At 45.5% G+C, this 26,936-nt stretch overlaps 1 long non-coding RNA gene across 2 annotated transcripts in view; it reads left to right on the top strand.

Annotated features, from left to right (window-relative positions):
* LOC113596938 (uncharacterized) overlaps positions 1–26,936 on the top strand; it is a 53,712-nt gene that overhangs the window by 9,015 nt on the left and 17,761 nt on the right. The window contains exons 1-2 of one of the 2 annotated variants that reach the window (XR_008288983.1): positions 14,138–19,067; positions 20,747–20,903. This is a non-coding gene — a long non-coding RNA (uncharacterized LOC113596938). Of the gene's footprint in view, positions 1–14,137; positions 19,068–20,746; positions 20,904–26,936 lie in introns of those variants that run through there. The other variant, XR_008288985.1, reaches the window with a different exon arrangement.

The following is a 26,936-nucleotide window of genomic DNA, read 5'->3' as shown; positions in this document are numbered from 1 at the left end:
TTCATGTGTGACCAATCTGGATGTCATCTTTCTTAAAGTGTCTCTTCATGTCTTTTGCCCATTTCTTCACTGGATTATTTGGTTTCTGGGTGTTGAGAGGGATCAGTTTTTTATAGATTTTGGATACTAACCCTTTATCTGATATGTCACCTGCAAATATCTTCTCCCATTTCATTCACTTGCCTTTTAGTTTGGCTGATTTTGTCCCCTGCTGTGCAGAAGCTTTTTATCTTCAGGACCCAATAGTTCATTGTGGTTTTTATTGCCCTTGCTTCTGGAGACATGACAAACAAGAAGTTGCTGCGGCCAGGATCAAGGAGGTACATTGCCTGTTATCTCCTCTAGGATTTTGATGGTTCCTGACTTACATTTAGATAATTCATCCATTTTGAGGTGTGTGTGTGTGTGTGTGTGTGTGTGTGTGTGTGTGAGAGTGTGTGTGTGTGTGTGTGTGTGTCGTTAAAGACAGTGTCCAGGTTCATCATTCTCACTGTCCAGTATTCCTAGTACCATTTGCTGAAGAGACTCTGATTCCATTGGATATTCTTTCTGTGTTAACAAAGATTACTCACCATATGTTTGAGGGTATATTTCTGGGTTCCATAGTCTGTTCCATTGACGTCTGTCTCCGTTTCTGTGCCTGTATATTCTGTCTTGATGAATACAGCTTTCTAATACACCATAAATCCAAAATAGTCATGTTTCCACCTTTGTGTTCTTTTTCAACATGACTTTGGCTTTGGGTATCTTTTCTGGATCCTTACACATTTTAGGGTTGTTTGTTCTAGCTCTGTGGAGAAAGCTCGTGTTATTTTGATAAGGATTGCATTGAGTGTGTCGATTGCTTTGGTAGTATTGACATCTTAATGTTTGTTCTTCTAATACATGAGCATGGAATGTTTTCCATTTCTTTGGGTTTCTTCAATTTTTCTAATAGACGATTTATAGTTTGTTGCTTACATCCCCATTGGGAGAGAGTCTGAGCTAGGGTTAGGGTTCGGTCCGGGACGTTGCCAGGGCCAAAGCAACTCCAGTCGCGTGATCTCCCTAGGGGAATGAAGTAAGGGACCAGGAGACAGAGGGGGTCAAGTGTTTGATTAGGTTTCAAGATCGGGTTAGGATTCAGTTGAGGTTTCCGGTTAGGGGTAGGGTTTGGGTTAGGACCCAAGAGGCTCCAGGTACTGAACCCACAGCAGGGCAGTGGTCACCCGAATGGGCTAAGTTGAGGGCACAGGGGAAAGGGCCGGTAAGGTTCAGTCTTTGGCTTCCTGGCCACGCAAATCTATTGGCCATTGGTTGGGTAGGCCTCAGGAATTCCCTCAGACAACTGCAGCCGGGCCTGCAGAATGACATTGTGAGGTTTCAGGCACCATGCCTAGGGACACTGCCCCGCTTCTGGAACCCCAGGCGCGTGGTGTTGTCAGACCTTGGGATTGGGTCCCCAAGGGGAGAGAGCCTTAACTACTGTTAGTGTTTGGACCAGGGACGTAGCCAGGATCGAAGGGACTCCAGTCTTGAGATCTCCTTCGAGAGATGAAATGAGGGCTCATGCGAAGGTGAGGTTAAAATGAAGGGATAGGGTTCAAGGCCGGCTGAGGAATCGGAAGAGGGTCCGGTTAAGGGTAGGGTTGGGGTTACGTCCCAGGAGGCCCAAGGTGCCGAACCCAGAGGAGGGCAGTGGTCTCCGAAAGGGCTGAGTTGAGGACATAGGGACGGTTCCGGTCAGGATACGTCATTGGCTGCCAAGGCCACACACGTTGATCGGCCCCTGGTCGAGGAGGCCTCTGGAATCCTCTTGGGCAGCTGCAGCCGGGCTTGGGAAACATCATGGGGAGGTTCGAGGTTCCATGCCGAGTCAGCCTGCACCGCTTCTGGACCCCAGGTGCGTGGTGTTGTCAGACGTTGGAATTGGGTCCCATGGGGAGACAGCATTAGCTAGGGTTAGGCTTCGGGCCGGGGACGTCGCCATGGCAGAAGCGACTCCGGTCTCGTGATCTCCCTCGAGGGCTAAAGTGAGGGCCCATGCTAGAAGGCGGTCAATTGCAGGGTTAGGGATCGAGGCAGGCTTAGGTTTCGGTGGAGGGTCCCATTTTGGGGTAGGGTTAGGTTTAGGGTTAGGTCCCAAGAGGCTCTAGGCACTGAACCCACAGCAGGGCAGTGGTCTCCACAATGACTGAGTTGAGGGCACAAGGGATGGTGCCGGTCAGGATCCGTTTTTGTCAGTCAAGGCCACACAGATGATTGGGCCCCTGGCCGAGGGGGCCTCCGGAATCCTCTCGGGCAGCTGCAGACGGGCCTGGGAAACGACATGGTGAGCTTCCAGGTTCCATGCTGAGTCAGCCTGCACCGCTTCTGGACCCCAGGCACCTGGTATTCTTACATGTTGGAATTGGGTCCCCATGTGGACAGAGCCTTAGCTAGGTTTCGGTATGGTCCAGGGACGTTGCCAAGGCCGAAGCGACTCTGGTCTCGTGATCTCCCTCGTGGGCTGAAGTGAGGGCCCATGCCAGAATGCGGCTCAATTGCAGGGTTAGGGTTCGAAGCAGGCTTAGGTTTCAGTGGATGGTCCCGGTTTGGGATACGGTTAGTGTTAGGGTTAGGTCCCAGGAGGCTCCAGGCGCCGAACCCACAGCAGGGCAGTGGTCTCCCCTAAGGGCTGAGTTGAGGGTACAAGGGAGGCTGCCTTTCATGATTCGTCTTTGGCTGCCAAGGCCACACATGTGTTTGGGCCCCTGGTCCAGGACGCCTCCGGAATCCTCTCGGGCAGCTGCAGTCAGGCCTCGGAAACGACATGGTGAGCTTCCAGGTTCCATGCCGAGTCAACCTGCACCGCTTCTGGACCCCAGGCGTGTGGTGTTGTCACACGTTGGAATTGGGTCCCATGGGGAGAGAGCCTAAGCTAGGGTTAAGCTTTGGTCCAGGGAGTTCACCAGGGCCGAAGCGACTCCTGTCTCGTGATCTCCCTCGAGGTCTGATGTGAGGGCCCACGCACCAAGGCGGCTCAAGTGCAGGGTTAGGGTTTGAGACAGGCTTAGGTTTCGGTGGAGGGTCCCGGTTCGGTGTAGGGTTAGGGTAGTGTTATGTTCCAGGAGGCTCCAGGCGCCAAACTCACAGCAGGTCAGTGGTCTCCCCGAAGGACTGATTGAGGGCACAAGGGACGGTGCCTGTCAGGATCCGTCTTTGTGTGCCAAGGCCACACACGTGATTGGGCCCCTGGGCCAGGAGGCCTCCGGAAACCTCTCGGGCAGCTGCAGCCGGGCCTGGGATACACCATGTTGAGCTTCCAGGTTCCATGCCGAGTCAGCCTGCACCGCTTCTGGTCCCCAGGCACGTGGTGTTGTCAAACGTTGGAATTGGGTCCTCTTGGGGAGAGGGCTTTAGCTAGGGTTAGGGATCGGTCCAGGGAGGTCACCTTGACCGAAGCGATTATGGTCACTTGGTCTCCCTCGAGGGCTGAATTGAGGGTCCATGTGACAAGGCGTCTCAATACGGGGTAGGTTTCGAGGTAGGGTTAGGTTTGGGTGGATGGTCCCGGTTAGGGGTAAGGTTAGGGTTAGGGTTAGGTCCCAGGAGGCTCCAAGCGCCGAACCCGCAGCAGGGCAATGATCTCCCCGCAGGGATGAGTTGAGGGCCCAAGGAAGTTGATGGTCAGGATCAGTCTTTGTTTTCCAAGGCCACACACGTCAATGGGCCCCTGGTCGAGGAGGCCTCCGGGAACCTCGTAGGCAGCTGCAGCCCAGCCTGGAAAATGACATGGTGAGCTCCAGGTTCCAAGCCTGGTGTGCCTGCACCGCTTTTGGACCCCAGGCACGTGGTCTTGTCAGACGGTGTAATTGGGTTCCCATTGGCAGAGTGCCTTAGCTAGGGTGAGGTTTTGGTCCAGGGACGTCTCCAGGGCCGAAGCGACTCTGGTCTCATGATCTCCCTCGAGGGCGGAAGTGAGGGCCCATGGGACAAGGCTTCACAAGTACAGTGTTAGTTTTCGAGGCAGCCTTAGGTTTTGGTGGAGTGTCTCGGTTAGGGGTACGGTTAGGGTTAGGGTTAGGACAGAGTAGGCTCCAGACACCAAACCCACAGCAGGGCATGGTCTCCCCGCAGGGCTGGGATGAGGGCAAAAGCGATGATGACGTTCAGGATCAGTGTTCGCTGCCAAGGCCACACACGTCGATGGGCCCCTCATCGAGGAGGGCTCCGGAATCCTCTCAAGCAGCTTCAGCCCACCATGGGAAACGACCTGCTGAGCGTCCAGTTTCCATTCTGAGTGAGCCTGCACCACTTCTTCACCCCAGGCGCGTGGTGTTGTCAGACGTTGGAATTGGGTCCCCTTCGGGAGAGAGCCTTACCTAGGGTTAGGATTCGGTCCAGGGACGTCGCCAGGGCCGAAGGGATTCCGGTCTCGTGATCTCGCTCGAGGGCTGAAGTGAGTGCCCATGCGACAAGGTGGCTCATGTGCAGTGTTAGGGTTCGAGGCAGGCTAGGTTTCAGTGGAGAATACCGGTTAAGGGTACGGTTAGGGTTAGGTCCCAGCGGGCTCCACGCGCCGATCTCACAGCAGGGCAACGGTTTCCCCGACAGGCTGAGTTGAGGGCACAAGGGATGGTGACCGTCAAGATCAGTCTTTGGCTGCCGAGGCCACACACGTCGATCAGCCCATGGTCGAGGAGGCCTCCGGAATTCTCTTGGGCAGATGCAGCCCGGCCTGTGAAACGACATGGTGAGCTTCCAGGTTCCATGCCGTGTGAGCCTGTACCACTTCTGGACCCCAGGCACGTGCTGTTGTCAGACGTTGGAATTGGGTCCACATGGGGAGAGAGCCTTAGCTAGGGTTAGGGTTCAGTCCAGGGATGTCGCCAGGGCTGACGCGACTCTGGTCTCGTGATCTCCCTCGAGGGCTGAAGTGAGGGCCCATGCGACAAAGTGGCTGAAGTGCAGGGTTAGGGTTTGAGGCAGGCTTAGGTTTCGGTGGATGGTCCCATGAGGGGTACGTTTAGGCGTAGGGTTAGGTCCCAGGAGGCTCCAGGCGCCGAACCCACAGCAGGGCAGTGGTCTCCCTGAAGGGCTGAGTTGAGCGCACAACTGATGGTGACGTTCAGGATCAGTCTTTGGCTGCCAAGGCCACACACGTCGATGGGCTTCTGGTCGAGGGGGCCTATGAATCCTCTCTGGCAGCTGCAACCCGTCCTGGGAAACGACATGTTGAGCTTCCAGGTTCCATGCCGTTTGAGCCTGTCCGCTTCTGTACCCCAGGCACTTGGTGTTGTCAGACTTGGAATTGGGTTCCCATGGAGAGATAGCCTTAGATAAGGTTAGGATACGGTTCAGGGACATTGCCAGGGCTGATGCGACTCCGGTCTCGTGATCTCCCTCCAGGGCTGAATTGAGAGATGATGGGACAAGACGGCTCAAGTGCAGGGTTAGGATCGAGGCAGGCTTAGGTTTCGGTGGAGTGTCCCGGTTCGGGCTAGGATTAGGGTTAGTGTTAGGTCCCAGGTGTCTCCAGGCGCCGAACCCACAGGAGGGCAGTGGTCTCCCTCAAGGGCATAATTGAGGGTACAAGGGATGGTGCCACCCAGGATCAGTCTCTGGCTGCCAAGGCCACGCACGTCGATGGGCCCCTGGTCGAGGAGGCTTCTGGAATCCTCTGGGGCAGCTGCAGCCCGGCCTGGGAAATGACATGCTGAGCTTCCACGTTCCATGCCATGTGAGCCTGCACCGCTTCTGGACCCCAGACGCGTGGTTTGTTCAGAGGTTGGAATTGGATCCCCATGGGGAGAGAGCCTTAGCTAGGATCAGGGTTCGGTCCAAGGACGTCTCCAGCGCCGAAGCGACTCAGGCCTCGTGATATCCCTCCAGGGCTGACATGAAAGCCCATGCGAGAAGGCGGCTCAAGTACAGGGTTAGGGTTCAAGGCAGCCTTACGTTTCGGTGGAGGCTCCCAGTTAAGGGTCGTGTTAGATTTAGGGTTAGGTCCCAAGAGGCTCCAGGCGCCGAACCCACAGCAGGGCTGTGGTCTCCCCGAAGGGCTGAGTTGAGGGCATAAATGAGTTTGCCGGTCAGGTTCAGTCATTGTCTGTCAAGGCCACACACGTCGATGGGCTCCTAGTCAAGGAGGCCTCCGGAATCCTCTCGGGCAGCTGCAGCCAGGCCTTGGAAAAGACATGGTGAGCTTCCAGGTTCCATGCTGAGTGAGCCTGCACCTCTTGTGTACCCTAGGCCCGTGGTGTTTTTAGACTTTGGTATTGGGTCCACATGGGGAGAGTGCCTTAGCTAGGTTTAGGGTTCGGTCCAGGGACATCGCAAGTGCCGAAAGGACTCCGTTCTCGTGACCTACCTCGAGTGCTGAAGTGAGGGCCCATGCGACCAGGTGACACAAGTGTAGGTTTAGGGTTCGAGACCCGCTTAGGTTTCATTGGAGGTTCCCGGATCGAGGTAGTTTTAGGGTTAGGGATATGTCCTAGTAGGTTACAGGCGCCAAACCCACAGCTGGGCAGTGGTCTCCCCGAAGGGCTGAGTTAAGGGCACAAGTGAGGGTGCCAGTCAGATTCAGTCTTTGGCTGACAAGGCCACACACATTGACAGGCCCTGGTCGGGGAGGTCTTCGGAACCATCTCGGGCATCTTCAGCCGAGCCTGGGAAACGACATGGTCAACTTCCAGGTTCCATACCAAGTGAGTCTGCACCGCTTGTGTACCCCAGGCGCATGGTGTTGTCAGACATTGGTATTGGGTCCCCATGGGGAGAGATCCTCAGCTAGGGTCAGGGTTCGGTCAAGGGACGTCGCCAGCCCGAAGCGACTATGCTCTCGTTATGTCCCTTGAGGGCTGAAGTGAGGGCCATGCGACGGGGCATCTCAAGTTTAGGGTTCGGTTACAAGGCCGGCTTAGTTTTCAGTGGAGGCAACCGGTTTGAGGTAGGGTTAGGGTTAGGTTAGTTTCAGGAGTCTACATGCGCCGAACCCATAGCAGACCAGTGGTATCCCCAAAGGGCTGAGTTGAGGGCACAAGGGAGACTACCGGTCAGGATCAGTCTTTGGCTGCCAAGGCCACACACGTCAATCAGCCCCTTGTTGGTGAGGCTTCAGGAATCCTCTCGGGCAGCTGCAGCCACCGGGGAAACGAAATGGACAGCTTCCAGGTTCCATGCCCAGTTAGCCTGTACCGCTTGTGGACCCCAGGCACGTGGTGTTGTCACATTTTGGTATTGGGTCCCCTTGGGGAGAGTGCCTTAGCTAGGGTTAGGTTCCTTTCCAGGGACGTCGCCAGGGTCAAAGCGACTCCAGTCTCATATTCTTCCTCGAGGTCTGAAGTGAGGGCCCATGCAACGGGGCATCTCAAATGTAGGGTTAGGGATCGAGGTTGGCTTAGTTTTCAGAGCAGGGTCCTGGTTTTGGGTAAGGTTAGTTTTAGGTCCCAGGAGACTCCAGGCGCTGAACCCACAGTAGGGCAGTGGTCTCCCCAAAGGGCTGAGTTGAGGGCACAAGGGAGCGTGCGGGTCAGTATCAGTCTTTGGCTGCCAAGATCACACACGTCAATGGGCCCCTGGTCGAGGAGGCCTCCGGAATCCCCTGGGTCAGCTGCAGCCCGGCTTGGGAAACGACATGCTGAGCTTCCAGGTTCCATGCCTTGTGAGCCTGCACCGCTTCTGGACCCCAGGCACGTGGTGTTGTCAGACGTTGGAATTAGGTCCCCATGGGGAGAGTGCCTTAGCTAGGGTTATTGTTCGGTCCAAGGACGTCGCCAGGGCCGAAGCGACTCCGGTCTGGTGATATCCCTCGAGGGCTGAAGTGAGGGCCTATGACACGGGGCTGCTCAAGTGTAGGGTAGGGTTCTAGGCCCCCTTTAGTTTCGTTGGAGGGTCCCCTTTTGTGGTGGGGTTAGGGTGGGAGTTGAGGGTACAGGGAGGGTGCTGATCAAGACCAGTCTTTGGCTTCCTATTTCACACAAATCTATGGCCCCCTGTAGGGTAAGCCTCAGGAATCCTCTCGGGCAGCTGCGGTCGGGCCCGGGAAATGTCATGGTGAGGTTCCACATTCCTTTCCGAGTGACCCTTTACTGCTTCTGGACCCCAGCCACGTGGTGTTGTCAGAGGTTTATAGTTCGGTTCAGGGAAGTCGCCAGGGTCGAAGCGACATCAGTGTTTTCAATTTCATGGAAGGCTGAAATGAGGGCACATGCTCCGACATGGATGTGTTGTAAAGTTAGTGTGATATATAGGGTTAGGTGTAGGGTGAGTGTTCTAGTTAGGGTTACCATTAGGTTTAGGGTTAGCTCCCTGGATGCTCTGGGTTGTTACCCCAGAGCATAGCAGGTGTATCTCCAAAGGGCTGAGTGGAGTCACAAGGGTGTGTGCCGGTCAAAATTATTCTATGTGTTCCTAGGCTAGACATATGTATGTGCCACCCTTACTGTAGGCTTCAGGAATCCTCCAGTGCAGCTGCCGTCTCGCTTTGGAAATGACATGGTGATATTCCACGTTCCATGTCGAGTATTTCTTCATCAATTCTGGAACCCATGTGCATGCTGTTATTAGAAAATATACAAATGTGTATTTTCTGATGGAATGATATCTCCCTTGATGTCTTTGCGGTGTTAAAGTGCTCTTCTATGATTGTATGAGTATCAATTATTACTTTAGGTTTTCAGTGTTTTGTGTATTGGATTCTCTCAGGTTGACCACATATATGTTTACAATTGCTGTATCTTTCGTTGGATTATACCTTTTTTCATTATAATTTCCTTCTTTCTCTCTTCTTAGAGTTTTATTTTTAAATGTATTTGTTTGATATAGGTATGGCTACTGCTGTTTCTTTTGATAATTTACTTCTGTAATTACTCTCTTGTAGGTAGAGAATAGATAGGTCCTATATTTCATTCATTCTCTCACCCAGTGCCTTTTTTTATGAGGAGAGAGAGTTCGGGTATGGGAGGGCTGGTTGGGGGAAATGGGGGAAGACAGAGAGCAAGAGAGAGAATGAGACTCAGTATGTATCTTAAGTAAGTTCCTTGTTCAGTGCAGAGCCCAATTAGGTCTCAGTCCGATGACCCTGGCATCATAGCCTGATCCAAAGTCAAGAGTTGAAATCTCAAGTGATTGAGCCATCCAGGCGCCCCTATCTGTTACCCTGTGCCTTTGATTTGAGCATTTATCCTGTTTCCTTTCAAAGTAATTGATAGACATATACTTGTCCTTTTATTACTTGATGATTGTTGTTTCTGAATCTTTCTGATACTTTCTTCTCTTTCTCTTTTTTATGGTTTGCTGGGTTTCTTTAGTACCACAGTTGAAACTGCTTGTCTTTATAGTCTGCATATGTATTGGTGGTGTTTGATTTGTGGTTATTATTAGGTTTGTACCTAACCACTTGTGCATATAGAAGTCTATATTTAGTTGATAGTTGTTTAAGTTTGAACCAGTTCTTTACTCCTCTCCTCCCTGTGTTGTAGATATGTAGTGTCATATTTCAAAACCTTTCATATCGCGAATACTTTGGCTGATGTTTTATAGATGTACTCATTTTTATTGCTTTTGCGTTTCGCACGTTAATAGTGTCACTTTAGGTGTTTCTTTTCCACTTAAAGAGTCCGCTTTAACATTTCTTTCAGGGGTGGTTTGTTGGTTGTGAACTCGCTGAGTATTTATTTGGGAACCTCTTCATCTCTCCTTCCATCTGAATGATAGTGTTGTGGATAGACTCTCTGGCTGCAGATGTTATCCATTCAGCACCTGTACCATACCGTGCTGCTCACTTACGGTTTCAAAGTTTCTTCTGAAAAACATCCAGTGATAACCTTATGGGGCTTCTCTTGAAGGTAATTGTCATCTTTTGGTTTTTCTGCTATTAAATTGTTTCTTTATCACGACATTTTGCATTTTAATTCCTATATGACTTGATGTGGATCTGCTTCTGTTGAATATTTTGGAGGTTCTTTGTGCCGTCTACTTCTGGATCTGTTTCATTCCCCACATTAAGGACATTTTCATCTATTGTGTCTTCAAATAAATTTTCTGGTTCCATTTCTCAGAGTTTGGAGAATGAGAAATAGGGCAGAAGAGACCTATTGAAGGTTCTCTGATGAGTCACTGGTTTTGCATGTGTGGAGGGTAGATTTGGGATTCAAATGAACAACCTACCTTTAATTTAAAAGAACTAGAAAAAAACAACAATCTACCAATGTCCAATGTTCTCAAAAGGGAGGAAGTAATGCATATGAGAGTGGAAACCAATGAAACGGAGACCATGAAATCAATAGAAAATATGAAGAAGGTCAACAGTGGGTTTTCTGAAGAGTGAAACAAAAATTTCAAGATTATACGTAGACTATGCTAAGACAGAGAGAGGACCCAACTCAAAATAATTATAAATAAAAGGGCAGACATTACACCTGATACCAAAGAAACATAAAGGAGACAAAGAGGCGACCATGGCTAAATTAGATGCCAGCAAACCACCTACATAGAAGAAGTGGATAGGTTCTTAGAAACACACAACCTACCAAGACTGTATCAGGAAGAAATAGAAGGTTTGCACAGACCCATTAAAGGAAGACTGCATCAATACAAGAAGATAACCAATGGAAGTAAATTGAATCAGTAATCGAAATTGTCTCAGGGAAGAAAAGCCCAGGACCAGGTAGATTCACTGGTGAATGTGACCAAACGTTTGTAGAAGAAATAACAGCAGTCCTCTCACTGATTCAAAAGGAATGAACACCATAAACTCATTTCATGAGACTGGAATTACCCTGGTAGGAAGCCAGAAAAGGATACTACCTGAACAGAAAACTATAGGCCAGTATTCCCATGATGAATATAGATGAATAATTCCCAGTGATATACAGGCAAACCAAATTAACCATCACATAAAAAGGATCATTGACCACGATGTAGGGTTTTTCCCTGTAAAGGAAGGATGTTTCAGAAATGAAAATCAATAAATATGACCCCTCACATAATTGAATGAAAGAAAAATCGTCCAGAAACCAGACTCAACTATAAATAGCAAACGGAGGATTACTAGAAGGGAGGTGGGCAGGGGGATGGGTTAAATGGGTGATCGGCTAAGGAGGGCGCTAGTAGTGAGGAACACTGGATGTTGTATGTAAGTGATGGATGACTACATTGTACTCCTGAAACTAACATTACACTGTATGTTAACCAACTAGAATTTAAATAAAAACATGAAAAAAATATACTAAAGAAATACATAAATACATTTAAAGTTAACAAAATAAATACATTTAAAAAATTTTTCTTAATGTTTATTTTTGACAGAGAGAGAGAGATAGAGAGAGACAGAGAGAAAGAGAGAGAGACAGAGACAGAGATAGAGAGAGAGAGAGGGCATGATCAGGGGAGGGGTAGTGAGAGTGTGAGACACCGAATCCGAAGCAGGCTCCAGGCTCTGAGCTGTCAGCACAGAGCCTGATGCGGGGCTCAAACCCATAGACCGTGAGATCATGACGTGAATCAAGTCGGACGCTCAACCAACTGAGCCACCCAGGCGCCCCATACATTTTAAAAATTAAAAAGAAAACTGCTGTGACTATGTCAATAGATACACAAAAAAGTTCTGAGAAAATTTGGTATCCATTTGTGCTAAAAAATTCTTTAAAAATTCCCCGTAGAGGGAACATATCTCAACATAAGAAAGGCCATGTATGTGAAGCCCATATCTAACATCATACTCTATAGTGAAATTGTGAAAGATTGTCCTCTAAGATCAGGAACAAGACAAGGATGCCCTAGATATGTGAAGGGGTTGGGTGATGCAGGCTTCTGGTTATGGAATAATAAATTACAGATAGAGGATATAGCATAGGGAACATTGAGAATGGTACTGGAATAGTGATGCATGGTGACAGATTGTAGCTACACCTGTGTTAGCGTATCAGAATGTATACACTTGTCCAATCACTATGTTGTTCATCTGAAACTAACATACTGTATCAGCTATTCCCAAATAACATGATTTTTTAAAAAGGTAAAAGAATGAAGTAAAGTTCAGTGTAAAAGAACTTGTTAATATCTAATCAAGAAATACATTAAAGTTCCAAACTAGAAAGTCACTATATCACATTCTGTAGCTTTCCTATACACTAACCAAATTATCTAAGAAGAAAAGAAAACAATCCATTTACAATAGCATCAAAAACAATAAACTGTATAGGAATAAATTTAGCCAAGGAAGTGAAAGATCTCTCTACAGAAAACTATAACACCCATGTACTGAAATGGAAGAAATTCAATTTGGATGAAAGAAACAGGAGAACACACAAGTCAGTGAAAAGCCATCCCACGTCTGTCTTTCAGAGGAATTAATATAGATACAATGTCCATATTACCCAAAGCCATCTAGAGATTCATTGCAATCTTTATCAAGACTCCAATGCAATTTTTATGCAATTAGAAAAACATATCCTAAAATGTATTTGGAACCACAAAAAGACCCCAAGTAGCCAACGCAAGAAAGAACAAAATAGGAGGCATCACACTTCTCGATTTCTAGCTGCATTCTAACACAAAGAAATCAGTTATGTCACTGGCATAAGCACACACACAAGACAATGGAACGGAAATTGAGAGCCCAAACTAAACCCTTGCATGAACAGTCAACTAGTATTTGACAAGGGAGTCAAGAATACATAGTGGAGAAGGGTATTCTCTTGAATAACTGGGGCTGGGAAAATTGGATATACATGTGCATAAGAATAAAGCTTAGCACCTTATGTTATACCACTCCAAGAATTAACTTGAAATGGATTAAAGATGTAAATGAATAGTACGGAAACAAAATTCTTCCTCATCGTTTCCACTCTTACTATGCCAAGACGGAGCTGTTGAGGTGGTGAAGGGCTGGGTGGAGAGTAGTCCTGGACATAGAAGACTGTGTGTGTGGAACAGACTTTCTTTAGTAGTCTGGAATTATCCCTCTGATTCTTTAAGACTAGCCACTTCCTTCCCCACATTTGCAGACACAGCTAGTACCATGCTGCCAGCAATGCACTGCTTTGCCTCCTCCAACTCTTAGAAATTCTAGGTGGGACCCAGTGGGAAGGGTGGAGTTTAGAAGCACTGATGCTGCCCTGTTGAAACCAGGTGGAGAGGAAGGAGACAGGTGCCATTCGGCTTCATTGGGGTTCAGGTATGTTAGTGTTGGTGTTGGTGTTGAATTTTTCACCTTTTACCCTAACACATCTCAAAAGTTTAATTTCTGTCCTGCAGGTCCACGTGGTTTCCAGGATATTTCCTCCTTTCCCAGAAGTGCCCTCCATGTCATACCCCATGGGCTGACATTTATCACCACCCATGGGCTTTGGACCACCCCCACCTTCTCCAAACTGGGGTCCTCTGGGACCTCACCTTCCTCCTCCACCATGTGGAAAGATGATATGACTAGTATGAGTTGACTTATAAAACACGTTGTGTCTTTTACTTGTTATGTGTTTGGAGGAGATGCAGTGATGGCACCACAGGGCTTTCAGGTCAGCCTGAGTGAGGACGTTGTAAGGTTCTTCAAGTTTCTCAGGACATGCATGAAATGGGCAGTCATTTCCACATAGTGAGCTGGGCAACACGTGTCTCTGATAGAGAAGGAAAGAGGCCTTATACGTGCTGACAGACATAGCATTCCCTAGGATGTAGCTTGTACAGAGACCATGTGCTGGGCTCTCTGAGGGATGAAACACACCCCTAACATACTTTCTAGCGAGTTGAGACCTGAGCTGTTCACAGCTGCTTGATTAGTTAAAAAACACCTGAACCAAGGCCCTGTAAACCTTCCTCAAGGGACAGGATCAGATCTCCCTCTTGTCCTCAAGGGTCACCCGAGTCACGTGGAAAACGCTCTGTCCCGGGTAAGGGACCCGAGAGTGTGAATGAGTTGAATATAATGAAACATGTTCAGGATGGTTTGTTTTTCTTCCACACAGTCAATGCAAGTCAGAATCAACCTCCATCTGCCTCCATCCTTTATGAGACCTAAGACGTGATGCAGCTCCAATGGGAAATATCAGTTGTGTCTCTACCAAGGATGCAGAAAAAGACAAGGGAAATTCTATTGCCAGTTTCAGTTGCAATACTTTCTGGAAAATTTTATCTGGCCTTGTCTGTTTTTTTTTTTTTGTTGTTGTTGTTGTTGTTGTTGTTGTCTTTTTTTGGTCTTCTGGTGTCTTTACTGTTTGATTTATGTCCTCACAAGCCTCCAGGCTTCTCCAATGTAACATCATCATGTTAGCTAGTGCCTCTGGACGCCACAAGTGCATAGAGGCTGAGGACCACGTGGCTCTCACTTAGTGTTTGTGGAAGTAACTTGAGGAGGATGACACTTCACTGCACCCTCAAGTCTTCTGGAGCGTCTGACTCCTTCCACACCTTCTTTACACGGGATTATCCTGATTATTTTCATTTTTTCCTTTTTCAGTGTAGGCCATGAATGTGTTCAGAATGTCTGCTATGAGCCTCATGACTGGAATTGATAAAAACTCTTTCCAACATTATATTGTGTGCTTTGTGCAGTGCTGAGGGTTCCTAGAAAAATTTCAGAATTCATTACTGGTCCTTCTGTGTTGGCAAATGTACGATAGAGAATTTCTCCAGTTGTCCCCTAGGTGGAACTACTCTGAATTTTCAGAAGTGGCATGTGTAATAAAAAATGTATGTGGAACTGCAGATAATCAGTGATTACTTGCAGGGCCAATACCTCACAGAGTTCTCCAGTTGTGTTTATATGGGTAGGTTCTCTTGTGTCCCGGGAGCATTTGTAATTGGTACTTTGTCTCATGATACCTTATGGGAGTTTTTCACCTGAAATTGAGACATGTTTGTGTTCATTCTTTTACGCAGAATTTCTACCTCCCTTTTACAATGGCACAAAATAGCTCTGCAACTCATGTTGTATTTAAAAGCTGAATTACCTGTGAATTAAGATAAACATACTTGAGACCAATGAATATGCACAGGTAATGTGTTTCCCTTAGAAAACTCATATCCAGGCCCCAATGCTGGACTCCAGGAATCCCCATCTCCTCAGAGGTCTTTGTGGCCTTGCACAGAAGATGTGTTTGTAAGGGAGGGAAGCAGAGTGAGGACAGGCATGGGATCGCAGTTAGAGCTTTGACCTTGGGGTGGCCCTGGATCTCTGTGTGGTTCTGGTCATTTCTTTCATTCCTTCATGTTCTGTCTGTTCTCAATGTGCAAAGAAAAAGTCTGCAGATCTGGTGGAAGAGGACACCAGAGAGATCCTGGACACAGATGCCTGCCTCTCTGGAATACTTTCCTTTATTAGACTGGCATTACTGCCATCAATCTTCTAGAACAGGACTCCTTGGCTTTCTGCATTTTTAAACATGGGCAGTGACGTGTGGTGACAGTTGTTTTTCCTTGTGGCATCTGGTACTTTCAGGCTATAGGTGGGACCTCACGGAAGGGTAGAGTTTTCTGACACTGATGCTCTGTTCTACTAGAACCCCTGAATGAACAAGGGGCCAGGTGCTGACACCTGCTTCATTGTGTTTCAGCTCCTGTGGGCGTTCTGCTTCTGTCTGTCATACCAACACACCTGTCACTTCTGTAGGTCCCTATGGATGCAAGGGGACCTCCTTTCCCAGGTCCACCCTGCACAGATACAATTTATCACTGTTCATGGGCTCTATGGGCTGCCTCCAGCTCCTTGATGGTGGGACAGTACCCATCACCTCCACCTCAACTATTTGTGAGATAAACTGAGCTGTATGAGTTGACTTGTTCAGCATGTTCAGCTTCTATGTTGTTGAGTCTTTGAGAAGATGGAGAGATGGCCTCACACGCTTTGTAATGCAATGGTGCTGCTGGATGTGGACACTGTTAAGATTCCTCAAGTTTCTCAGGACATACATATGTTGGGCTGTGTCATTTCCATTACTGAGCTGGGCTGCATATATCATTTGTGGAGAAGGAAAGAGTCTTTTAATAGAAAAGCAGGCATATCAGTTCTGCAGATGTGCCCAGCACACAGTCCATGTCCCTGGCTCTGTGAGAGATGAGGCAAACCCTTACCATCAGGGGCTTCAACTGTCCTAATGGGGAGAGAGTCACATGCGTTAAATTACATGGAGCTTCTGGTCTACAATAATGGCAGCTCCAGTAATGGGTCCTCAAGTACAAGAGACGGAGACATGAAACTCATGGAAATGAATTGGAGACTGTGCATGAGAAGGGAGAGCTGAGATGCTACAGAGAGGAGGGTGTTGGACTCAGTGAGATGGAGTTGGAGGCCATTTGTGGCAGGGCCCACAACCTGGGCAGGGATAGTGAGCGCAGAGTGGCATCCACACAGAGCTGCTGTATGGGTTCAAGGATAGTCCATGCAGGTATCATCTCTGAAATGTCATTGTGGCCAAAGGGCACCTAGTTCATTATCTAAATAAAGACTGTTGTTTCTCTTGGAGGTTCTCCTGAAGATTCTGGATCCTTGTGAAAGAATGCCCTGGAGATTTGTAGTTTTCCTTGGTTCTTATGGGATGCTTGTCTGCCTAAGTTTGTGTGCCTCTGTGAGACTAAATGTGATGAAAGGTTGTAGATTAGCTGTGTGGCTTCCTTGGCCTTCAGCCTGAATCAGACTCTTAGCAGGGAAATCAGGGTTGACCAGGAAACGCCCCTGCTGGAATCTTGTCACCGCACCCCTGAACCTACTGTCATGACCCTGCATGAAGGTGTACATCTCTGAAACTTCCCTCAAAATTTCCAGAGGCACTGCCTGTGATCCTGCTGTCTCAGCCCTAATGCCAGCTCTCAGTGGGGCCATCTCAGAGCCTCAGCATTGTAATCTGAGAAGCAGGAACAATGTTGGTCTCTGAGGTCAGTGCGATGAAGAGGTGGTTAAGCACATAAGGAATTTGTAAAATGTATGGGATGAGTGGGCATTCACCCTTCTCAGGGTGGAAATGAATGTATCTGCACACAGAAGATCATCAACAGATGTTCATTCAGTTTCATGAAACTAAGGGTATAATGCCTGAGGTTGGGAGATTGGCAATTCCTGTTTCCAAAGATACAACAACGACCCCTGTGTTTTTTTTATTAAAATTCAGGTCCTACTTTACAAAGAAGGAAAAGATAAGTATGAGAATGTGTATATTCAGGCATCTACATCTAAGATCTGAGGTAGACATACAAATGCAGCCACACAAATATGTGCTCATCCAAGGCCACAGATGTATTGTAGAAGACAAAATGCATAGAGGAGAACAGAAGATCCCTTTGCAATAAGTCAAAATCACTTTGACGTAGAGGACAATCCGTTTGAAATTTGGAGAGGACACTGAACCATTACAAACCAGCTATGGTTATTATATATTTAGAGATGGTGTCTAATCTGCCCCTTGGTCTGAATGCTTTCCCTGCCCACCCTGCCCACTCCACTTTGTCCTTCCTAATGTCCCCTAATACACTTGTCACAGTTGTGTTTCTGTGTCAGCGTCAGCTTCCAGGAAAATCAACACTCATTCCCCATCAAGCGTACACTTTGGGGTTCCTGTATATGCAGTCAGCCAACACATAGTATGTACAGGATTGGTGGAAGAAGACAGATCATTCTTTGGGGTTGTAATGCCTGGAAGGGACCTATAGTTCCATCTGAGGAGTTGGATACATCCTTTAGGGAGATCTGGTGATAGTTGTTATATCTGTAGATAGATACTCATGAGCACATGGCGTGCGTGCTAGTTGATGGGGTTCGTGCTGATGAGGAGGGCAGGTATCTGTCTCCAGGAAAGGTTCTCTTCCGATGGTGAGGAATGGATTCAGGAGACCGGTAAGGAGGCCCTGCATTAACTCAGCTCTTGTGCCCTTGTGCACCTTACCAGCTTCCCCCAATAGCACCAATCTAGGTGGCCTCAAGGGGGCAAATGGCGCAGCTTTTGTGGTGAGTCTCACATGATGTCCCACAAAGCTTCCCCTGTTGCCTTATTGAGGAATCGGGAGGGCAGAGCTCCATGGTCTGAGATAGGTTCCTTGGACACCACCCAGGAGAGTTGTGGGTAAGCATATGGCTCCTTCTACATTGGCCAAGCCAATCCACTTTGCCCCAGGCACCCCGAAACCTCTGAGCCCCTTTTTCCTCCCAGCTTAGGGAAGCAGCCAGCCCTCCAGAAGCTTTTGGGTCATGGATTAGCCACCAAGGGTAAATGTCTGGCTGTACACATGCTGCCAGCATTGCTCTAGCAAATGTCAACATGAGCAGCTGCTGTACAGGGGATTCTCCTCCATTGTGATCAGGGCCTGGGACAAAACAAGACATGAGAGAGGGAGAGACAGGAGTGCCCTGTGCTCCTGGACAGGGCTGCATGCACAGAGCAGATATCCTGAAGCCTGGGGAGAAGTGGAGAAAGAGACAGGCAGGGAGAGAGACATTGAATTTGTGATAGGGGAATTGGGCAAGTCCTAGAGAGTGAAAGGAAGAAATAGAGAGTGATGTGGTTAGAGATAACGAGGGACAAAGAGGAAGTACAAGGAGAAACTAGAGACCTGGTCCAGGAATGTGGACGGGGTGAGATGGGCCAGGGGAGAGGGGATGTATGAAGTGTCTCTGAGTGCTGGGGCAGAAATGGCAGGTATCATGGGCATCAGTGTTGTGTGACTCCGAGACTCCAACATCCCTGGGGCCAAGCTTTGCAGAGGCTATTGCATTTGAAAAGATTGGTATCCCTCATTTCTCCTGGAATTGTGGGGGCACAGCCTCATGTTCTGTCATGGAGAGGGATGTCTTGAGGGAGAGTGTGCTGCTCTTTGGCAGGTAAACACTAGAGCCGCCCTGTGGGGAGGGAACCCGAACCCATCTCCCTCACTTCCCCAGGCCCTGTTGGATTTCCCCGCCGCTTCCTACCAGCTGGTCTTCCTCATGTTCTGAACCCAGGCATCAGGCATTGTGTTGCCCCCAGATCCGGCAGTCTGGACCTGGCAGAGTTGAACTGCCGATATTGATAAAAAGTATTTGACAAGAAGGTCCATATTCTCCCTCTGGAGCTAGTGGTGTGCATCAAGATCGTGGGTTTTTATCCTCCTGTCCACTGCCAAACTGAGGATGCCAGATGGTAGGTGAACCTTTTAAAACACCATAGTCTTCTCTTACATCAAATTCAAAGACATTTTCTTGTCCCAGCTTTCTTTTAATTTTGAAGAGATGGCAATTAGTAATTGAAGGCATAATGAATGGTCCTATAGGAATTTGACCTATAAGACTGATGGACATTATTTCATACATCTGTATCACTAAAGCACATTTTATTGGAAATATTAGCCAAGGATACATACAGTAAATTCATAACAGATGTGTAGCTCCCTGTAAGTGGCATTCTCTCCCTGCCACATATGTGTCATCAAAGATATTATTAGTGACTATTCAGATAAGCTCTCTACATCAAGATGGTGATGTTAGAGAATCTAGTATAAATGGAATTTCACAGATTCTAAATTAGGAATGATTTTTTTTAATTTATAATGTTTCTGTTTTTCTTTTTTGGAGAGAGCCTGAGGGAGGGAGGGGGGATAGAGCAGGAGACACGGAATCTGGGGCAAGCTCCAGGCTCTAAGCTGTCAGCACAGAACCTGACGCAGGGCTCAATCTCATGGACTGCAAGATCATGACCTGATGGGAAGTCGGATGCTTAACTGACTAAGCCACCCAAGATCCCCAGGAATGATAGTTCATTGGCAAAAAAAGATAAATTAAAGATAGCGTAAAGGATGTCAACTTTTCATTGAAATATTCTTCACACATTTGTTGTATTAGTTTTAGGCATACATTGTAGTCCTTCCATATGTCTATAAATTATGTTGTACTTCAGCACAAGTGTAGCTATCCTGTGAAAGCATGCAACAATATTATTACAGGATTGACTCTATTCCATTGGCTGTCTCTTGTATGCCTAGGACTCATTCGTTCCATAGCTGGAAGCAGTTATCTCTCTCTCAAAGGTGTCAATTCTTTATCTAACCTAAATACTCTGGTGGTAAACACAATTACTTGCTCAGCATGTGTAAATTGGCAGTCTATTTTTCTGTGGACATTGCTTAAAACATTACAAATGATGTCATTATGTTAATAAATTCTGTTTCATTCTTCACTCAAAAAAAAAGGAGAAGGAAAAGATTTCTTTGTGCCCCAGGCCCTGTCACTAAGACCCTTCCCATTGTGGAGAACAGGCGGAGTTGCCCAGAGCACCTTCAGTCCCTCAGCTGAGCGACCGGGGCCTTCAACATTGCAGGAATTCCCATGGTGGCCAGCAGAGAGAGCTCAAGCACCACAGACCTGGAGGGGCGGGCTCCTCTGCCTAGGCAGTGATGGCCAGCAGAGGGCGCACCATCGGCTTTTCTGACCCAGGGCACGTCAGAGCAGGAAGGGCTGCTGCTGCTCCCAGAGGACACAGGGCCTCTACCGCTGTCTCAGGACAGAGAGCAGAGCTGTGTTTCCAGCGGGTTCTGCCGCCCGCCCCAGGGGAGACCTTGGGAGCTTTGCAGCAACTTGGCATCTCCTGAGTCGCCAGAGAGAAGCTGCCTTGTTGTACTGAGTACTGGGGAGGGGGCCCTGGGTGGCTTCCCTGGGCATGCTGGTTGCTAAACAGCATAGGCCCTTGCATTTTCTGGGTTGTTCCCGTGTTTAATTCCTCAAATTCCTGGACAGTATTTGAACAAGTCGTATTTTACTAAAGGACTCGTGGATTGCGGGGTTCCATGACTTCCCCTCATAGATGCAGTCTATGGTTTCTTACAGATTCAGGCTTGTTTCCGGTAAGAAACGCTGACAGAAATTCAGAAGAACGGGAGCTGCATTCCATTAGGACTTGAATACACGAAATGTTCGTCTCAGGACCTTCTACAAGAATGAGCTGGGACCCACTTTCCGAGTCCTGCTGGAACCAGTGACCAAGGTAAGGGCACAAACTGTCCCCCACATCATACATGCTTTTTTAAAAAATTTATGGTTATTTTTCTAACCTAATGAAGTGATTGAAAACTACAGAAAACCCGGTAGGTAGGTGTCTTAACCTTATGTTATCTATTACTTTAAATTGCATTTAGGAAACCTACAGTGTAATATTAGTTTCAGGCGTACAATATAGAGCAACACTTCCATGTGTCACTTGGTGCTCATCCCAGGTGCACTTGGTAATCCCCAGCAGCTGTTTCATCCATTCTCCCACCTCACTGTGGAACCCCTCAGTCTGTTTTCTAGTTAAGAGTGTTTGTCACTGTCTCCTCCCCCCCTTTGTTTTGTTTCATTTTCATGTGTTAGTGAAATCATCTGGTATTTGTGTTTCTCTGACAGGCTTATTTCACCCAGCATAACATTCTCTCACTCCATCCACCTCGTGGAAAATGACAAGATTTCATGTTTCTATGGCTGAATAATATTACATTCCATATACTACATCTCAGTTTATTCATCAGTTGATGGATGCTTGGTCAGTTTCCGTAATTTGGCTTTTGTAGAAAATGCTGCTGCAAACTCATAGTGCATGTATCCCTTTGAAGAATTATTTTTGTATTCTTTCTGTAAATACCTCGTAGTGAAATTGCTGGATCGTAACATATTTCTATTTCCTTTTTTTTTTTGACGAATCTCCATGATGTTTTCCAGAGTGGCTGCACCAGTTTGCATTCCTTCCCACAATGCAAGAGGGTTTCTCTTTTCCCACATCCTTGCCAACACCTGCTGTTTCATCATTCATTGATTTTAGTCATTCTCACAGATGTGACGTGTTATCTCATTGTACTTTTGAATTGTATTTCCCTGAAGATGAGTAATGCTGAGCATCTTTTCATGTGTCTCTTGGCTATGTTTATGCCACCTTGGGAAAATGTCCATTCATGTCATCTGCCCATTTTGAATTGGATTTCTCATTTTTTGGGTGCTGTATAACTTTATATATTTTGGACAGTAACCCTTTATCAGATGTCGTTTACAAATATTATTCTGTAGGTGTTTTAGTTTTGTTGATTATTTCCTTTGTGACAGAAGCTTTTTATTTTTATGAAGTCCCATTATTTTTGCTTGTGTTTCCCTTACCTCAGGAGATATATCTACAAAGATGTTTGTACAGCCAATGTCAAATAAGATACGGCCTGTGTTAGGTATCCTCTGGGATTTTTATGGTTTCAGGTTTCACACATAGTTCTTTATTCATGTTGGATTTATTTTTGTGTATGTTGTAAGAAAGTGGTCCGTTTGTGTTTTTGTTTTGTTTTGCAGGTTGCTGTCTAGTTTTTCCAAAACCACATGTTGAGGAGACTTTTTTTAAGTTTATGTATTTATTTTTGAGAGAGAGAAAGAGAGAGAGAGACAGAGAGAGAGTGAGAGAGAGAACATGCAGAAGAGGGGCAGAGAGAAATGGAGAGAGAGAATCCCACGCATGCTCTGCACTGCCCTGAGATCATGATCGGAGCTGAATCCACAGTCACACGCTGTGGAGCCACACATGTGTCCCAAGAGTATCTTTTTTTTCCCCATTGGACATCCTTTCCTGCTTTGTTGAGAATTAATTGACCATATATGTATGAGTTCATGCCTGGGTTTCCATTCTATTGGTTTCTGCGTCTGTGTTTTTTTTGTTGTTGTTGTTGTTGTTGGTTGCCAGTACCATACTGTTCTGTTCAGTACAGCTTTGTAATATAACCTAAAGTCTAGAAGCGTGATGTCTCCAGCTTTAGTTTTGGTCTTCAATTTCTTTTGGCTGTTTGGGGTCTTGGCCACTCCATACATATTTTGGGACTATTTGTTCTAGTTCTGTGTCAAATGTGTTGTTTGTGTGATAGGGATTTCATTACATGTGTAGATTGTTTTGTGGAGTGTAGACCTTTTAACAGTATTTTGTTCTTCCTATCCGTGAACATGAAATGTACTTCCTTTTCTTTGTGTCCTCTTCCATTTCTTTCATCAGTGTTTCACAGCCTTTAGAGTACAGATCTCTTACCTCTTTGGTTAGGTTTATTCCAGGTATCTTGGGGTATTTGGTGCACCTGTCAATGGGATTGATCCATTACTTTCTCTTTCTGTTAATTCATTATTTGTCTACAGAAATGCAATAGATTTATGTACATTGATTTCTGTATATTTTGATTTGTCGAATTCATATATCAATTCTAACAATTTTGGGGGGAGTCTTTCATGTTTTCTATAGAGAGCATCATGTCATTTCCAAATAGTGAAAGTTCTATTTCTTCCTTGCCAATTTGGATGCCTCTTATTTCTTTTTGTTGTCTTATTGCTGTGGCTAAAACTTACAGTACTATGTGGAATAACAGTGGTGAGAGGGATCATCCCTGTCTTGTCCCCGACCTTGGAAGAAAAACTTTCAATTTTTCCCCATTGAGGATGAGATGAGCTGTGGGTTTTTCATAGATGACCTTTATTATCTGCAGGTAGGTTGAGTACCAATATACTTGCTAGGGGGGTTTACCATGAATGGATGTGACATTTTGTCAAATCATTTCCCTGCATGTCTTGAAAGCATCATATTGTTCTTATCCTTTCTTCTATTACTGTGGTGCATCATGTTGATTAATCTGTGAATGTCGAACCATCCTTGCAGTCCGGGAATATATCCCACTTGATTATGGTAAATGGTTCTATTAATGTATTATTGACTTTAATTTGAAGGTATTTTTATGTGAATTTATGCATACATATTCGTCGGGATATTGGTCTGTAGTTTTATTTAAAAATTTTTAACATATTTAAAGTATTTATTTACTTAGAGACATAGAGTACATAAAAGTGAGGGAGGGGCAGAGAGACAGGGAGAGGGAGAATCCTGGCCATGCTCCACACTGTCAGCACAGGGTCCAACGTGGGACTCGAACCCATGCGCTGCAAGATAATGTCCTAATCCAAAATTAAGATTTGGACACTAAACCCATCGAGCCACACAGGAGCCCCGGCAGTTTTCATTTTTAGTGGAGGCTTTAACTGGTTTTGGTATCAGGGTAATGATGGCCTCATAAGATGAATTTGTAAGTTTTCCTTCTTTTTTTATTTTTTGTAATAATTCGAGAAGAATACATATTATCTCTTCCTTAAATGAATGGTAGAATTCATTAGTGAAGCCATCTGGCCCTGAACTCTTGTGTTGGGGGGAAATTTTTTTATTACTGATTTGATTTCTTTCTGTTTTCAGATTTTATGTATCTTCCCATTTCAGTTTTGGTAGTTTGTATGTTTCTAGGAATTGTTCCATTTTTCTCAGAGTGTCCAATTTGTTGCATATAGATTTTCATAATATTATCTTCTAACTGTATTTTTGTGGCATTGACTGTTATTTCTCCTGTGTTATTTGTGATTTTATTTACTTGAGTCCTTTCTTTCTTCTTTATGAAAACTCTGCCTAGGAGGTTTTCATGTTGATTACTGTTTTCAAGGAACCAGCCCCTGGTTTCATTGATTTGGTCTAGTGTCTTTTTGGTTTCTATATTCCTTATTTCTGCCTTAATCTCTATTTTTTCCTTCCTTAGTCTGTTCTTCTCATTACTTTAGTTATAAGTTAGGATTGTTTGGGATTTTTCTTGCTCTTTATGGTAGGCTTGTACTGCTATATACTTCCATCATAGACTGCTTCTGCAGCATTCCAAATATTTTTACCAGTGTATTTTCATTTTCATTAGTGTCAGTGTATTTTCTCATTGATTTCCTGTTTGACCCATTCATTTGGTAGCATGTTATTTAACCTCCCTTTATTTGTGGCCTTTCCCCCTTAGTGTGTATGTGTGTGTGTGTGTGCGCGCGCGCACGCGTGCGCACGCACACGTGGTTAACTTCAAGTTTCTTAGCTTTGTGGTCAGAAAAAATGCTTGGTCTGATCTGTCTTTGGGTACCTGTTGAGGCCTGCTTTGTGACCTAGAATGTGATCAATTATGGAGAATGCCCCATGTGCACTTGAAAAGAATGTGTACTCTGTCATTTTAGTATGGAGTGTTCTGAATATATCTGTTAAACCCATCTGGTCCAGTGTGTGATTCAAAGCCATTGTTTCCTTGTTGAATTTCTATTTACAGGTTCTGTCCATCGATGTGAGTTATGTGTTAAAGTCCTCTAATATCGTTTTATTATTATAAATGAGTTCTTTTATGGTTGTTGTTAAATGTTTTATATACTTGGTGGTTGCATGTTGGGGTCATCAAAATTTATAATCATTGGATCTTCTTGTTTGGTTGTCCCCTTTAGTATGAGATAGTGTTTGTCTTCATCTCTTGTTACAGCTTTATTTATTTTTTAAATTTAAGTCTTAGTTGACATACAGTGCATTCTCGGATTCGTGAGTAGAATTCAGTGATTCATCCCTTACATACAACACCCAGTGCTCATCACAACAAGTGCTCTTCTTAATACAGGTGCCCCATCTAGCCCAGCGCTGACCCATCTCCCTCCATGAACCTTCACTTTTTTTTCTCTATCGTTAAGAGACACATGTAGTTTGTTACCACTCTTCTCTTTTCCTGCCCCCTTCCCATGTTTTCATCTGTTTTGTTTCTTCAATTCCACATGAGTGAAATCATATATTTGTCTTTCTCTGATTGACTTATTTCACTTAGCATAACATATTCTAGATCCATCCACATCATTGCAAATGGCAGGATTTCATTCTTTTTGAAGCTGAGACATATTAGATTGTATATACATATGTATGTATGTATGTATGAATATATATATACACACACACATGCGTATACATGAATACACAGACACACACATACACAGACCCCACAACTTCTTTATACCTTCATCACTTGATGGATACTTGGGCTCTCCATAATTTAGCTACTGTTGATAAAGCTGCTATCAATATTGGGTGCATGCAATTTTACTACTAGGTATTGACCTAAAGGGTACCAAACTGCAGTCTCGATTTTAAAGTTTTTTTGCCCGATATAAGTATTGGTACTGGGTTTCTTTTGATATTATTGGCATGAAAAATGTTTTTTCATTCCCTCCATTTAAATCTGCAGGTGACTTAAATCCAAATAAGGCTTTGTAGGCAGTACCTAGATAGGCCTTGTTTTGTTTGTTTGTTTCTTTTCTTTTCCTTTTTCTTTACTTTTCTTTTCTTTTCTTTTCTTTCTTTCTTTCTTTCTTTCTTTCGTCCATTCTGACCCCCTATACAATGTCTTTTGATTGGAGCATTTAGTCGATTTACATTAGAGTAATTATTGATAGGTATATATTTAGTGCCCTACTAGTTGTTTTACCATTGTATCTTGATGTTTTCTCTGATCCTTTCTTGTCGGTAACAATTTTGGTCTTTCATTTCCACTAAAAGAGCCCGATTTATATATTCTTTTCTTTTGACTGGTAGTATATTTCTTTACTTATTTTTAATATTTCTTCTTTTTTAAAATTTAACCCCAAGTTAGTTACCTTATAGTGGAATACAGTTTCAGGATTAGAATTTAGTGATCCGTCATTTACAAAAATATATCCAGTACTCATCCCAAGTGCTGTCTCTAATGCCCATCACCCATTTAGCCCATACCCCTATTCAGTAACCCTCCAGGAACCCTGAGCTTCTTCCCTCTATTTAACGGTGTCTTATCATTTGACTCCATCTCTGTTTGTATCTTATTTTTGCTTTCCTTTCACTATGTTCCTCAGTGTTATGAATTCTCTCATCTGTGGAATTTAATATGATGTGTGTCTTTCTCTGACATATTTTACTTATCATAATAAAGTCCATTTCACTCCACGTTGTTGAAAATAGCAAGATTTCACTCCTTTTGATCGCCGTGTAATATTCCATTGTATGAATATACATCTTCTTTATCCATTCATCTGTCAATGGTCATTTGGCCTCTTTGCATAATGTAGCTATTGTTGATAATGCTGCTATAAACATTGGAGTGTATGTGCCACTTGGAGTCAGCATTAATGTATCCTTTGTGTAAGTACCTGGCAGTGCAATTGCTGGGTCCTA

This window comes from Acinonyx jubatus, chromosome A3, assembly GCF_027475565.1.
Source record: "Acinonyx jubatus isolate Ajub_Pintada_27869175 chromosome A3, VMU_Ajub_asm_v1.0, whole genome shotgun sequence".
Lineage (NCBI taxonomy): Eukaryota > Metazoa > Chordata > Mammalia > Carnivora > Felidae > Acinonyx > Acinonyx jubatus.
Note: the sequence above shows the minus strand (reverse complement) of the source record. Positions and strands in the feature narration are given on the sequence as shown.